Source organism: Cervus canadensis, chromosome 15 (genome assembly GCF_019320065.1).
Source record: "Cervus canadensis isolate Bull #8, Minnesota chromosome 15, ASM1932006v1, whole genome shotgun sequence".
Lineage (NCBI taxonomy): Eukaryota > Metazoa > Chordata > Mammalia > Artiodactyla > Cervidae > Cervus > Cervus canadensis.
Window position 1 is genome coordinate 56,258,440 of NC_057400.1, and position 14,170 is coordinate 56,272,609.

Consider the following 14,170-nt stretch of genomic DNA (forward strand, 5'->3'; position numbering starts at 1 on the left):
ATCGCCATCTGGCCCAGTGGAAATAGTCATATTGGAAAATGTATATATATCATTATTTGCCATCTGGGTAATCTGTTACTCGTTTTATGGGAAACCTGAACTTGGACTATTAACTTGGGCCACTTTAAAACAAACATCTTTGTTCCAGGATAAACAAAGAAGAAAGCCCTTGAACATAGAATCCCAGAATAATGTCTTTTGCAAGCTAATTTTAGTGCTCTGAATAAACTAGCATTTTATCATGCTCAGATGATTCCCCCCAAATCAGAAAAGATAAAGCAAAGGTATTATGAACTCCTAAATTAAAGCAATTCCGTAAACCAAGGCTTTAGAAAAGTATCTAAAATGAAATGGTTTCTATCACATACATTCACACGTATAAATGAAACCTGTACCCACAACCCTTTTCCTCTCTCCCCTCTCCCATTCTCTGTTTTGTCCAGAGGATGAAGGGAAGGTGATGGGAGGTTTCCTTCTAAACATAAGTTTCTCTAATAAAGTGTTTTTAAAAAATTGCAAGGAAAATTCTATAAACAATAAAAACTGATCCTCACTTCCAGTCGCATGGTATAAGTGTTAAGACAACGTCCCAGGTGATTCCTTCTTAATAGTAAATCTTTTAAAGTTTATTCTCCTGATATTGATCCTTCCACCCAAATATTAACAACTAGCATTCACAGTCTAAATTACACCCAGTAATACTTTTCTTTCAGACATTTCAGTCTTTATATCATACCCATCATACCCAGATAGTTATATTATTAACCTAAAAGTCAAATCTGGTTTAATATTTTTTTCCATAGAAGCTACAAAAATATTTTTGGGCAAAACCAGATGGAACATTAATCACATCCTACCGTCCCTTAAGAACAGAGGTCAAATTAACAGCTATAGGAAGGTACAAAAACAAGTGAGGGCGTGCTCAAATCCTGAAGAACTGATTAAACAACATAAAAGGTCTGGATTTACAAGCCTCTCTGCAGTATGGATCTTTACCACTAAAGGAAAATAACACCAAGCAGGTGTGTTTTTAAAATACATCTCGCTGACGACTATTCTCTTTCATAATATTTATCTGCCTGTTTACTTCTTTCCTGCTTCATCACAAGAAGATACACACAACGAGGTCAATAGTTTTCTCAGAATTCTAGAGAAGGCAGATGACAGGTTATTCTTTATAGTCTGCCCACATTCAGGTACCTTTGATTCTACTGATCTGATTTGCTCATTTCTGAACACATTGCTATAATAATTGTGAAGTAAGTGGTTAAAAACAAAGGTAAAAAAAAAACATTTATACAGAATCATAGGATGTTACAGGTGGAAGAGGCCTTACAGACACTGAGGTCAAGTGTAAATGTCACTGGGTTAATTTCTGTGTAACTACAGCTCCATTTAAAAAAATAACTGGCCTTGCAACCAGTTTATATGTCAGCAGAGACCCCTAATAGGTAATAATAGTTACCACTAATCCAAGTTTTCCTTCTAGAGTAAATTTACTAAGGATTATTTCCTCAGTCTTCAATAACTAGCAGTTTTTAACAGCATTAAAAAAAAAATCTCAAACATACCAAACATGAATTATTCAATGACTTAAAATCCTAGATCACATATTTGCTAGTCCATGAGTTGCAGACACATCCTCCTACGCTTGTGTCTTTCAGCTAGAAAATGGTCCCATTTCCTCACAGTCCAGCTTGTTACTGTGTACATTTTCATGTGCTCTTTCCTGCTCACAAGTTTCTCAGCAGTGACTCAACCTAAAAAACATGATCAAGCCAGTTTACTGGAACTTTCATCCATTACACTTGTCTGTACACTGCAAAGTGTGATGCAAAGATAAAGCAAGGCCTGAAAGTGAACAGAGGAAGAATTTGGACTGTTTCTTTTCCTAAGACATATATGTGTTTGGCCAAAAAGAAACCAGAAAGGACAGTTAATTTCCAAAACAGCAGGTGATCCCACTGCTACTGATTCCAAAAGTGAATCTGAGTTTTCTATGGGAAGTTTCACACCTGGATGCCAGCAGAGTTAATTTCTGCCCGTTTGTAGTATTTTTGCAGGACGCTGCTGTTGGGCCTCAAATGGCCTATGCAAGGGTAAGTCACTATGTCGAGCGGCTTTGTTTGATAAGCAAACTTCAGGACCCATTTTTTTCACCTCCATTTTTGAACAAGCCATGAAGGTACTCAGCTCTGGATGCTGCACTCTACACATGAAAGTAATTTTGTGAATAGGTCTGTTATCACTACTAGAATGATTCTATAGGAAAACACACACACCTTTTCTTACCAAGAAAACCTTCAGGAGCATTGGCTCTAACTCTAACTTCACTCAGCATGCACGCTGACATTTACCAAGTGTGAACTGACCAGGTCATCAGATACCCACCTTGGGTGGCATCAAACAGACCTGCTTGCTCAGCCCCCTGCCCCTGCCCCCACGAGAGAGGGCAGAGCCCCAGCATGCTCGGACCCCTGGAACTCTTTTAGCTATTCCTGCCACTTATAAACCCCCTAATGATCTTTCACCCTCTCTGGATCCTGCATTTGTAAACAAATTATTTATTTTAATCTTAAAGCTCCTTTTCAGACTTAACTGCTTACAATCAGCTCTAAAAGGTAAGAACTGGGCCAGGGATTCAGGCCTGCTGTTACTTGCTGCCAGCTCAAGACCTGTGTGCCTGTGGAAGTGACAGTGATGAATCTTAGATACGCATATATCGTAATATACAGAGACTATCTAAAATACTTAGCTTTTTTGTACATCCTGTTAAAACAACATTACAAAGGGGGGTCTGCTTAATTATTTTTTAGTGTTAACTTTATTGAGTATGAAATATTTCTCAAAATAATAAGCTACTAGTGGCTAAAATGTCACTTTACCAGAATGGTGATAGTTATAATAAAGGCGGTAGTCAAAATTAATATTAGTGTACCTAAATGGATCATTAACCCAGCTACCCACTGAATACAAACACACAGCTCACCTCTCAGGTACCTGGAACTATGATAGGTGCTGGGGACACAGAGGTCAAGAGGACAGTCTCTGATCTCAGTTTAGAGACGTGAGGAGAAAAGCATGTAGGGGCCAAGACAGCACAGAGGAAGTGTCACTAAACTGCAGAGACTTCGCAGAGGAGTCAAAAGCTCACCGGTCACAAGCACATGAACATCCCACCCACTTAAACAAGGGGCAAAGCTGGGTTTTTCCAAACGTCTAGTCTGTATGAATACTGGAAAGCAAAGGAGGTTTTGGAGGTGGAGAAGACAACCCATCTCCACTCACCCTGCCTTTCTGGTCTCCCCTCTTCGTGGCAGCAATCCCGCCGCGACCCCCAGTTTCTCCCCAGAGGCTCAGATTCTCCAGCACAAGGAAAATTCTCAGAGGCATCCTCCTTGCATGTGGACTTTTCAGTCAGTATGACTCATCTCAGATGGCATGGGAATTCCTGCTGATGCCACAGTGTCACGGAACGTGGTGACGGGAGGCGCCCAGAGGACACACGTCGCCCCTTTCATTTTTCAAACAGGGAAACTGGTCTAAAGGGTGAAATGACCGCCCCGAGATCAAAGGTGAAGGGTTCCAAAGCTACTGTGGTCTACTTTTCTAATTTAACATCTAATTTTATGACTCCTGCCCAGTTATTTGGCAGATAGGGGGGGAAAGATATATTTTTGCTATATCCAGGTCAGGAAGCAACAGAACTGGACATGGAACAACAGACTGGTTCCAAATAGGAAAAGGAGTACGTCAAGGCTGTATACTGTCACCCTGCTTATTTAACTTATATGCAGAGTACATCATGAGAAATGCTGGGCTGGAAGAAGCACAAGCTGGAATCAAGATTGCCAGGAGAAATATCAATAATCTCAGATAGCAGATGACACCACCCTTATGGCAGAGATTGAAGAGGAACTAAAAAACCTCTTGATGAAAATGAAAGAGAGTGAAAAAGTTAGCTTAAAGCTCAACATTCAGAAAACTAAGATCATGGCATCTGGTCCCATCACTTCATGGGAAATAGATGGGGAAACAGTGTTAGACTTTATTTTTCTGGGCTCCAAAATCACTGCAGATGGTGATTGCAGTCATGAAATTAAAAAGACACTTACTCCTTAGAAGGAAAATTATGACCAACCTAGATAGCATATTAAAAAGCAGAGACATTACTTTGCCAACAAAGGTGCATCTAGTCAAGGCTATGGTTTTTCCAGTGGTCATGTATGGATGTGAGAGTTGGACTATAAAGAAAGCTAACCGCCAAATAATTGATGCTTTTGAACTGTGGTGTTGGAGAAGACTCTTGAGAGTCCCTTGGAGTGCAAGGAGATCCAACCAGTCCATCATAAAGGAGATCAGTCCTGGGTGTTCATTGGAGGGACTGATGCTACAGCTGAAACTCCAATACTTTGGCCACATTATACGAAGAGTTGACTCATTTGAGAAGACCCTGATGCTGGAAGGGGTTGGGGGCGGGAGGAGAAGGGGACGACAGAGGATGAGATGGCTGGATGGCATCACCGGCTCGATGGACATGAGTTTGAGTAAACTCCAGAAGTCGGTGATGGACAGGGAGGCCTGGCGTGCTGCGATTCATGGGGTCGCAAAGAGTCGGACACGACTGAGTGACTGAACTGAACTGAATTTTTTAATTTGCACCTCTAGTCCCAGCTTGCCAGTCAGCAGATTCCTCGCAGCTTCTATCTCAGCTGGTGTTCGCAAAGCACTTCATGGTTTGCAGGACTGGCCACTGCACAGCATGAGGAGGTGGTTTATCTTCATCTATGGATGAGCACAATTAGGCTCTGGGTCTCCAGCATCCCTGCCCCAAATTGCAAGTTGGCAAGTGGCAGAGCCAGAACCCCAATCCAGATCTGATGTCCAGCCTATGGGCGCTTCCCACCACCGCAGGACAAAGGCTGCAAACTGTTTCAGCCTCGTGCCCCCTGCCGGGTGGGATGCTAAGGCTGGAAGCCAGCTCACTGACGCTCAGCCCACCCATCCTGACAAGTAGGCAAGTCCAGTCAACCTGCACAAGCAGAGTTTAGCATTTAGATTTTTCCATAAAGCCAATACTCACCCCCCAGTACTTTCTCTGTATATCTTATGTGAGCTTTCTTACAACGGCCCAACTAAACTGCAAACTCCTTCAGGGCATGACAATGTCTTTTTTAATAGACAGCATGTGTACACAGGATAACTTTAAAAGCTACGAAAGTAATCTCCCAGTTATCTTTCCCCAAGGCAACCACTGGCATCAGTTTTTTGTGTCCCTAGGAAGATATTCTATTAAATACACACCCACAGACACATATTTCCCAGGTGGTGCTAGTGGTAAAGAATTTGCCCACAATAAAGGAGACCTGGGTTCGATCCCTGGGTTGGGAAGATCTCCTGGAGAAGGGAAAGGCTACCTGCTGCAGTATTCTTGCCTGGAGAACTCCATAGATAGAGGAGCCTGGTGGGCTACAGTCCATGGGTTGCAAAGAGTTGGACACGACTGAGGGACTAACACATTTCACAGACACACACACAAGTAGTATATAATCATAACATTCTACACTTATTTCTTATTTAATATACTTTAGCGATGGTTCTACATCAGGGCATAAAGTTGTTTCATTATTTTTAATGGCTGAGCAGTATTTTAAGAATAGACGTTTATTATAACAATCTTAATCAGTCCCTCATTGGGCTTTTAAGTTATTCCTAATCTTTTGCTAGGGCAAACGATGCTACCATGGCTATCTTTGTACATAAATCATTTCAACAATGTGTGAGGATCACCTATGAGACCGATACTCAGAACTGCTGGTCAAGGAGTATACACATTTTTATTTATTATACAATGAGAAATGCCAATTTTCCCCACTCTTTTCCCCAATCATGTGTCCTTCATACCTTGCAGCACATTGGCACATGGTACTCACCCAATAAATACATAGTAATTGTTGATATAAGGTCTTCTATATTAATTTCAAACTCATTTCAAAATCAGCCCTCTCAGTATTTTTAAAGATAGGACAATAAAACTAAGACTAAAGAGAATATACTGTACATAGTCAGTTGTCCAGCCAACATTTCTTTAATCACCAGTCTATGTCCAGCCAAGGTAATCTTGGTTGGTGCCTTTGGAGCTGGTAAAACAATCTGCAGGGGCAAGAAACATAAAGGCCACCGTACACACAGGTAGATGTCAGGCAGTCTCAACAGGTGAAACGAGCAAAGTTGGCAACCTCAGTCCTTCTACCAGACAAGGTGAATTCCCAAGAAAAAACCAAGTCAAATAAAAATGGAACTATCATATTGATCCAGCAATTCCATAGCTGAGTATACATCTGAAGAAAACAAAAACCATTTGAAATAATTTGAAAAGAAAGATATGCACCCCAGTGTTCACCACAGCATTGTTTACAACAGCCTAGATATGAAAACAACTGAAGTATCCATGAAGAGATGAAGGGATACAGAAGATATGCTGTAAATATACACAATGGAATACCACTCAGCCAAAAAAGGAGAAAATTCTGCCATTTGCAACAACATGGATGGACCTGGAAGGTATTATGCTTGGTGAAATAAGTCAAGTAGAGGAAGACCAATTCTGTTTTCACCTCTATATGGACTCTAAAAAATAAAACATACAACTGAATATAACAAAACACAGATACAGAGAACAAACGAGTGGTTTCCAGTGAAAGAGGGTTGGAAGAGAGGGGCAAGATAGGGGAAGAGGATTAAGAAGTACAAACTACTAGTGGTATAAAATAAATAAGATACCAAGATGTAGTGTACAGCACAAGCAATATCATCAATATTTTATAATAACTTTAAATGGAGTATAATCTATAAAAGAGAAAGCAAGTCCAACCAGGCTGACTATATGTACTAGCTCTTTGAAGACCAGGAAAAGGTATTCGTCTAGGGATGTGTCTCTCAAAAACATGTAAGGTGGCTATTAAATTACACTGAACACACAAGTAACTAAGAAGAGCCAATGGTGATCTTGCAGAACACAGACCAAACACCAAATTTATAAATAAGTATCCCAAAGCCCAGAGATACTAAATGGGTAACTGACACTAGGTCTCATCTGACTGAGCTGAACACAGGAAGGGTCATCTGGTCAACTCACAGAAATTAGATTTCAAACTAGACCTTTCTATTGCAATTTCTAGTCCTTAAAGTTCTGAAATGCTAGGAACTACTTTGAAAACAGAAGTGTACAAAACTGTCGTGTGGCATTTGACCCTGCAACCAAATAGAACCCTGTTATCTGACCAAAGTATGACCTGCACTTTTCTGCAGAGACCTTTCCTTTCCCTACTCCTAATCTCTAAATCCTCAGTGGTATCTAAAGATTGTGCCCATATTCAACACAATAGGACTAAAGGGCTTCCAGTTCTAACCCTGACTTCAGGCAGACCATCTCTGCTACCAAGAGCAAGAAGTGCTTTAAATTAACGTGGAAGCCTGAGAAGTCCCAAATCATGGGGTCAAGGCCATGGGCCCACCAAATGCACATTCCAAATTTGACTGACTCATCCACAGGCTCACCAAGACCAAGGGTGACCCCAGAAATAGTTCTACATCTTCTTGGAGAAAGGAAGCCCTTTGAGACAGCAGCCCTTCGAGACATCAGCCCTTCCATTTTTAATGCTTACAGAGCACAAACCACTTTCACTTGCATGACTGTGTCAATTAATCCTCACACTACTCTGTGTGAAGATTAGCAAGATGAAGAAATAGGTTCAGAAAGGTTAAATATCAAAGGTCGTCTGACTTGTCAACTGTATCTGTAGCGGAAGGAGCCCTCGCTAAACCTGATGGACAGACCCATAAATCAAATCACCATTTAGTGACTCATCACGGCTCCCTTTCCTCCTCGATTCCTCAAAATAGACAAAAAATTCTGGTTTGCTCTAAAGGTGTTCATTTTAATTGTTGGTGGCTTCTTCCTTAAGTCAGTTTTGCCACGAAGAAAACAATACCATAAAACAGGCCTAAACTTTTACCAAAGGATCTCAGGCTACCTACCTAGATAACAAACACCTGAAGGCAAGCTCTCAGTCTTTTTCTCAAGGACAAAAGCTGTGGGTCTGGTTTAAAATCTCTGGTTTTGGGAAAAGAACTCCTTAAATGAAAAATATGAAAAAAAAAAAAGAAAAATATGAAAGCCAGATGTATGGAGTTTTCCAAAGTAAGTGCTCGCACAAAGTGTGGGAATTATTTGTACCTTATTACTACTATTCCCCATGGATATATCATTATACTGCCCAACAAAAATTTACACGTCAAACATGGAATCGATCATCCTGTCCACGGGAGACACAGTACAAAAATTCTTTCTCTCACTGCCTAAAATAATTGCTTTTTAAATCCCTCTATCGGGAACTGGTGGAAGTTCTTTGCAGCCCTGACGCCCACCATGTTTCCAATGCCAAGGAAGCCCAGGAAGGAAAGCAATAGGCTCTAAAGCACATTAAGTTCCACACCCATCCACGGTCATGTTACAGTAACATGTTACAGCAACTTTGAACCTCAGTCTCTCCATCTGCAGAAGGACAGGGTTGGGTTGGGTGAGTCCAAAGATCCCTTCATCTAAACAACTCTGATTCCATAAAGTCAAAATGTAAGCCCGGAACCTAATTTTGAACTTTAGAACAAGCTAATTTCAGCAACCTGTAATAGAGGCTCTAAGGCAGTACTTTCCAGTATAAATTTAATGCAAGCCATATGTGTGATTTAAACAACTTTAGAGAAAAGGGAAAGTGTTAGTCACTCCGACTAATGTAGTTTAACACTACATTAAAGTGTTAGTTGTGTCCAACTCTGAGACCCCATGGTCTAGAGCCCACGAGGCTCCTCTGTCCACAAAATTCTCCAGGCAAGAATACTGGAGTGGGTTACCATTCCCTTCTCCAGGGAATCTCCTCAACCCAGGGATCAAACCCAGGTTTGCTAAACTGCAGGAGGATTCTTTACTGAGTCATCAGGGAAGCCCAAAATGATTTTAGTAGCCTTACAAAAAAAGAAAAAAGTTAATTTGATTTAATCAGTATTATTTATTTCACCCAATATATCAAAACATCATTTTACTTTGTCACCAAAAATTTTAAATTATTAATGAGCTATTACAAGTGACAAAACACTCAACGAATGTTAACAAAGATCAAATGACATGATCACATAAAATGTGGTCCCACCAAAATAGTTATATTCAACAGAAAAATATCTTATCCTACTTCTGTTTAAAATTTTAAATCATAATTCATTAAAATTAAAAAATGCACACCCTCAGTCACACCCGTCCCATTTCAAGTGCTCAAAAGTGACCAGTGGCAAGTGACAGGGCAGCTCTGGGCACCTACAGGGTGGGCCCCCCCACATTTCTTAGCGGGGGAATCCTAATGAACCAAACTCCTCTATACTGCAAATTATTTCCTGAGAATACAATGGGAACAGTAACCCTTTCAAGGACACTAGGTCATTGCTCACCATTGTTTGCAAAAAGCTACTTCAACGACCTGAGAGTACAAGTCAGTGTGAGTTACTAACAGAGCACTGTTATGGTCCAGAGGCCACATGATTACCAGACTACTGCAAAGGTCATCCAGAAGAATGGGTAGAAATGAGGGCTTTAGGTAATAGGAAAGTACCACTGTTGCCATGAAAAACAGGAAAAAAAAAAAAAGAGTTTTTTAATTTCCCTTTCCCAGAGAACAAAGAAGATAAGAGAACAGTGAGCAGGCCTGATCATTTCTAGCTTTTTTTTTTTAAAACTGTTCCTAACTCTGCATGTCTGTAACTAAGTTTGCTTTCCTTCCCCCTAACTTTGTAGGAGCTACACTTCCGCACCTATTTTCCTTTGACTCTATATGCTAAATACATCCTGCATCTGGTGTTTACCCTTAGAACAGCCTTCCCCTAGCAGTTACATATCAGAAAGGCAGAGCCACTGAACTGCCAGACTCAATTACTGGGTTACCGATGCCAGCCTATGACTGTTTTTGGACAAGTCCTAACGCCTTTGTTCCTCATCACCTACTCCTGACTGCGAGGCCTCATCTTATACAAGCCCCTAGACTCCTCATGGAGGCACAGTTCTTGAGGCATGAGCCTACTGTGTTCCCCGCCTCCCCTCTGCTGGCTGAGAATTAAAGCCACCTTTCCATTTCCTCCAAATTCTGTCTCCGTACTTTTTAATTGGCTTTGGTGGACAAAGAAAGCCAAGATTTTGGCCAGCAACACTATCTGTTCCAACCAAGGATATGAATTAGTCCTGAGTTTGGAAATTACATTTCAACTGCTTCCAATGTATACATTTGCACATGCACAAAATCCACTGTTGCTGTCAACTGCCAGGCAGCAGTTTGGGCCTCTTAAAAAGGAAATGATAATTAGTATATATATCCCATTTCATTCTCTTAAAATCAGTACAGGAGTCTTTAACTTTCTTTAAGGTCAATCTTTTCAGTTAACTTGCTAAATAAATACATAAGGACATCGGCTACCTAGAGAGCCTTCACGTTAAGACGTGAGAAGGAAAGATCACAGTGCCAATATTCTAAAGCTGGGTAAAGGAAAGCGCGACACAATCTAATAACAATAAGTGCATTTATCGTGCGCTTTCTATGTGTTCAGTCCTTTCCAAGCACTCATCTCCTTGAGCTCACTTGTACTCAAACCAGTTGGCAAGGAAGGTGGTATTATTATCATCTCCTTTTGGGGCAAGGAATCTGAAGCATCAAGACGTTAAGTAATCCTGCCTGAAGACCTACCTCTAGAACCAGTCACTGCGAGATCCACCCCCGGTGCGTGCTACAGGATCACTCACAGGACAGAGGCCCTCTTCATACCCAAGGCCTCTTCAAGGAGGCCGCACACAGCGGTCCTGTCGGGGCGAACTGTACAGGGAGCTCTGGCTGCAAGAGAAAACCCAGAGCAACACCTGTCCTCTCAGAACTGTTTTCCATGTGGGGAAAAGGTGTGTGAGCGCCCCCTGAAAATACAGACATGTCAGGGGTGAAGCAGTAACCCTCCCAATACATTCAACTCCTGCTGCATGGGTCAGATGAACATGGGCGGGGCTCAGTCGCTCAGTCGAGCGACTTTAGACTGTAGCCCACCAGGCTCCTGTCCATGGGATGGGATTTTCCAAGCAAGAATACTGGAGTGGGTTGCCACGCCCTCTTCCAGGGGATCTTCCTGATCTAGGGATCGAACTTGAGCCTCCTGCATTGCAGTGGGATTCTTTACCACTGACCCACCAGAAGTCCCACAGCTGGGTTTAACCTTCCACTTATGCACTCCTACCCCCCAACTCTTTCCATTTGTACAACTTGCCTATGGAGACTGTTCCATTTCTAGGCTCAGAAACCCAGAGTAAGAAATTCTACAACCAGTGAAGGAGTGTGTCTGTGATGGAGTTCACCGAGACAGCTTACCAGTCCCTTAAGCAGGGCATCCAGTGGACAGGCTAGAGGGCCCCACGGAGGAGACAGGGCAGTGTGGGCCCCTCTGTGTCCCAGGGCACACGGAAGGCCTTGCCATGGACTGGTCTTCCGTCTCTGCAACAATCAGGCCCTGACGTGAGACTAGGACAAGCCATAGGGGAATGAGACGCTTACAGCAAAGAATGACAAGGGGCATGGATTCAGGGAGGGATTTTTCTTCAAGTGGGCCAAGGAAATCTCAGATCCCACACATTCAAACATCCCCGATGAAGATGTATACTTATGATAACAATCTCAGGGCTGCCGTGTGTATGCTGTGTGCTAGATCCTCATGCCCAGTTCTCTTCTCACCTAATTCTACACTGTACGTAGGTTCAGCCACATCTAATGACAATAAAACTGAGGCACATCCCCCGTACTATCACTCCAGCTCTCTGGCCCCTGGTTCTCTCCCGACAAATCAGGGATAAGGCTCCTTAACTCACAGGGTGGAGTAAGGAGTCCACGGGACAAAATTAGTGTGTGAAAGCCCACAGCACCTGGCTGGTGGTGGGAAGAGCCCCAGAGGCTGTAGCTGCCTTCGCCAACATTGCAAGATGCCCACCTCTCTTAGCTCAGGGGGGCGCAGAAGCAGAGCCCATGGAAGAGAAAAGACAGGATACTGTCTGTGTTTTCATTCTTGGGTGAATACTGCTAATCCCTGGGGCTAGAAGGCAAGGATGATGCTCTTCCCTCTGAACGAAGATGATGAGAGCAAATGGATCGTGGGAACGGGCAAGAAGAGAGAAACTCCCCAGTGTTACCAGGGAAGAAAACAATCCATCCTAAAGGCAAACTGGCAACTTCTGACTCCTCCTTCCTCTCCTTTCATCAATGGAGTGATGGATACGTTGGTGATGAGTTTCTGTTAAAACCCAGGAACAGCAGGGTGTGCAAACTTGAGCACAAATGGTTTCATGATGGAGCTAATGGAAAGAGAAAACTCTACTCCCTTCTTTAAAATGGGGGGGGGGGGTGGTTAAAAATTTCTTCTTAAAATGCTAACAAAGGAGGTACAAACTGGAGTATTAATTACAGATCCTCAGTGCTGGGCTGATGCCAACGTATCAGCATCTCTCTGCCCCTAACCTGCCCAAGCAGAGGCCATAATAAACTTCCTGCCACACCCAGCTCATGTGTCTTACCCTTTCCCAAACCTCCCATGATTTCCAGATGCCTCATATAAGTCTGAAACACCACACTTGGGCACCGAAGGCCCTCTGCAGCCAGCCCCACGCTCACCTTTTTAGCCCTAGTGACCCAACACACGGACACAGGCCAGTTCACGCCCGCACGCTTCCTCCGGCTTCCAACGGCAGTTTGAACCAAAACAAATCTTACCAGCTTAAAAAAAAAAAAGCAAAAAACAAACTAGATATACTGCTACCTCCTTCAGGATGTCCTCTCTGAGCATCTCAGTTGGAAGTGACATTTTCTCCTCTGTCCTTTCATCTACCCCAGGTTAAAAATACCGAGTTCCGAGAGGGCAGTAACAGACACAGCCTCACATTTGCTGAACAACTACTATTAAATAAGCACCGGGCATGGTGCCAGCCGCCAGAGTTACGAAAATGACTCTGACACAATCCCTACCCTACAGGAGGTCATACCTTAGTCAGGAGAGATAGATTAATTTATACTCATTAAGTATTGAAACATGCCCTGCCCTAAAACCCAGGTGTACAAAGAACACCTGGGTTAATTAGGAGGAGAGGCAGTTTGAGAAGCAAATGTCCTTCAAGGAGGACAATATATTCGCTACATTATCTTGGACGATTAAAACAACTTCATGCCCTGAAAGTTCCCTAGGGTGTGCTACCACCTTATAAATATTTGTGGAATGAGTAAGTTAGAGTTAGGCTTAGAATTCAGTATTTTCATTGTGTATCTAAGGTGTCTGGGGTTAAAGAATTACTTATGTTCACAAAGGTTTCATATTTAGTATCACTTATAACCACAGCTACTAGTCACAGAAAAATCAACTTCAAATTATTATTTGGGTACTTGATTAAAAACAAAAATATTATGCCTCAAGAATCTGAAAAACACACTCCTTCAAGTTAACAATAAAACTGAGTTTGAGAGAACAGATACGATAGTATTCTCCAATATGCATTAAGGAATTTTGTAAATTGGATAACATAACAATTAATTCAATGCTTCCCTGGTGACTCAGAGGTTAAAGCATCTGCCTGCAATGCAGGAGACCTGGGTTCGATCCCTGGGTCGGGAAGATCCCCTGGAGAAGGAAATGGCAACCCACTCCAGTATTCTTGCCTGGAGAATCCCATGGACGGAGGAGCCCAATGGGCTACAGTCCACGGGGTCGCAAAGAGTCGGACATGACTGAGAGACTTAACTAACTAACTAACTAAATGCAGATTAAGTGTATTTTCTTAGAGGACACTAAGCTGTTTTCCCTCAAGCTGATCGTCAGGAAAAGGATAAGAAAGTGGGCAACCTTGCCTCCCTCCCTATTCTAGACTTTGTTTCTAAACCATCAATCTATCACCACAATAACTCAACCTCTTCAGCTGTTTGATAGCTTCCTTTACTATCTTCCCAAGCTACTTCAAAAAGTACTGGGCAGAAAAGACAGTCAAGATCCAGAGAGACATGGCATATGACTTTTAATGTCATCTTGAAATTTTTAAAAATGTTTAGCTTATCTT

At 42.3% G+C, this 14,170-nt stretch overlaps 1 protein-coding gene across 6 annotated transcripts in view; it reads right to left on the bottom strand.

The window, feature by feature from the left end:
• Positions 1–14,170, bottom strand: part of NFE2L2 (nuclear factor, erythroid 2 like 2) — a 78,828-nt gene that overhangs the window by 8,181 nt on the left and 56,477 nt on the right. Inside the window, exon 1 of one of the 6 annotated variants that reach the window (XM_043487645.1) lies at positions 1,572–1,712. The exons of the other annotated variants lie outside the window; for them this stretch is intronic. The gene's annotated coding sequence lies outside the window, so the exon portion shown is untranslated. Of the gene's footprint in view, positions 1–1,571; positions 1,713–14,170 lie in introns of those variants that run through there. 6 annotated transcript variants of the gene reach the window in all.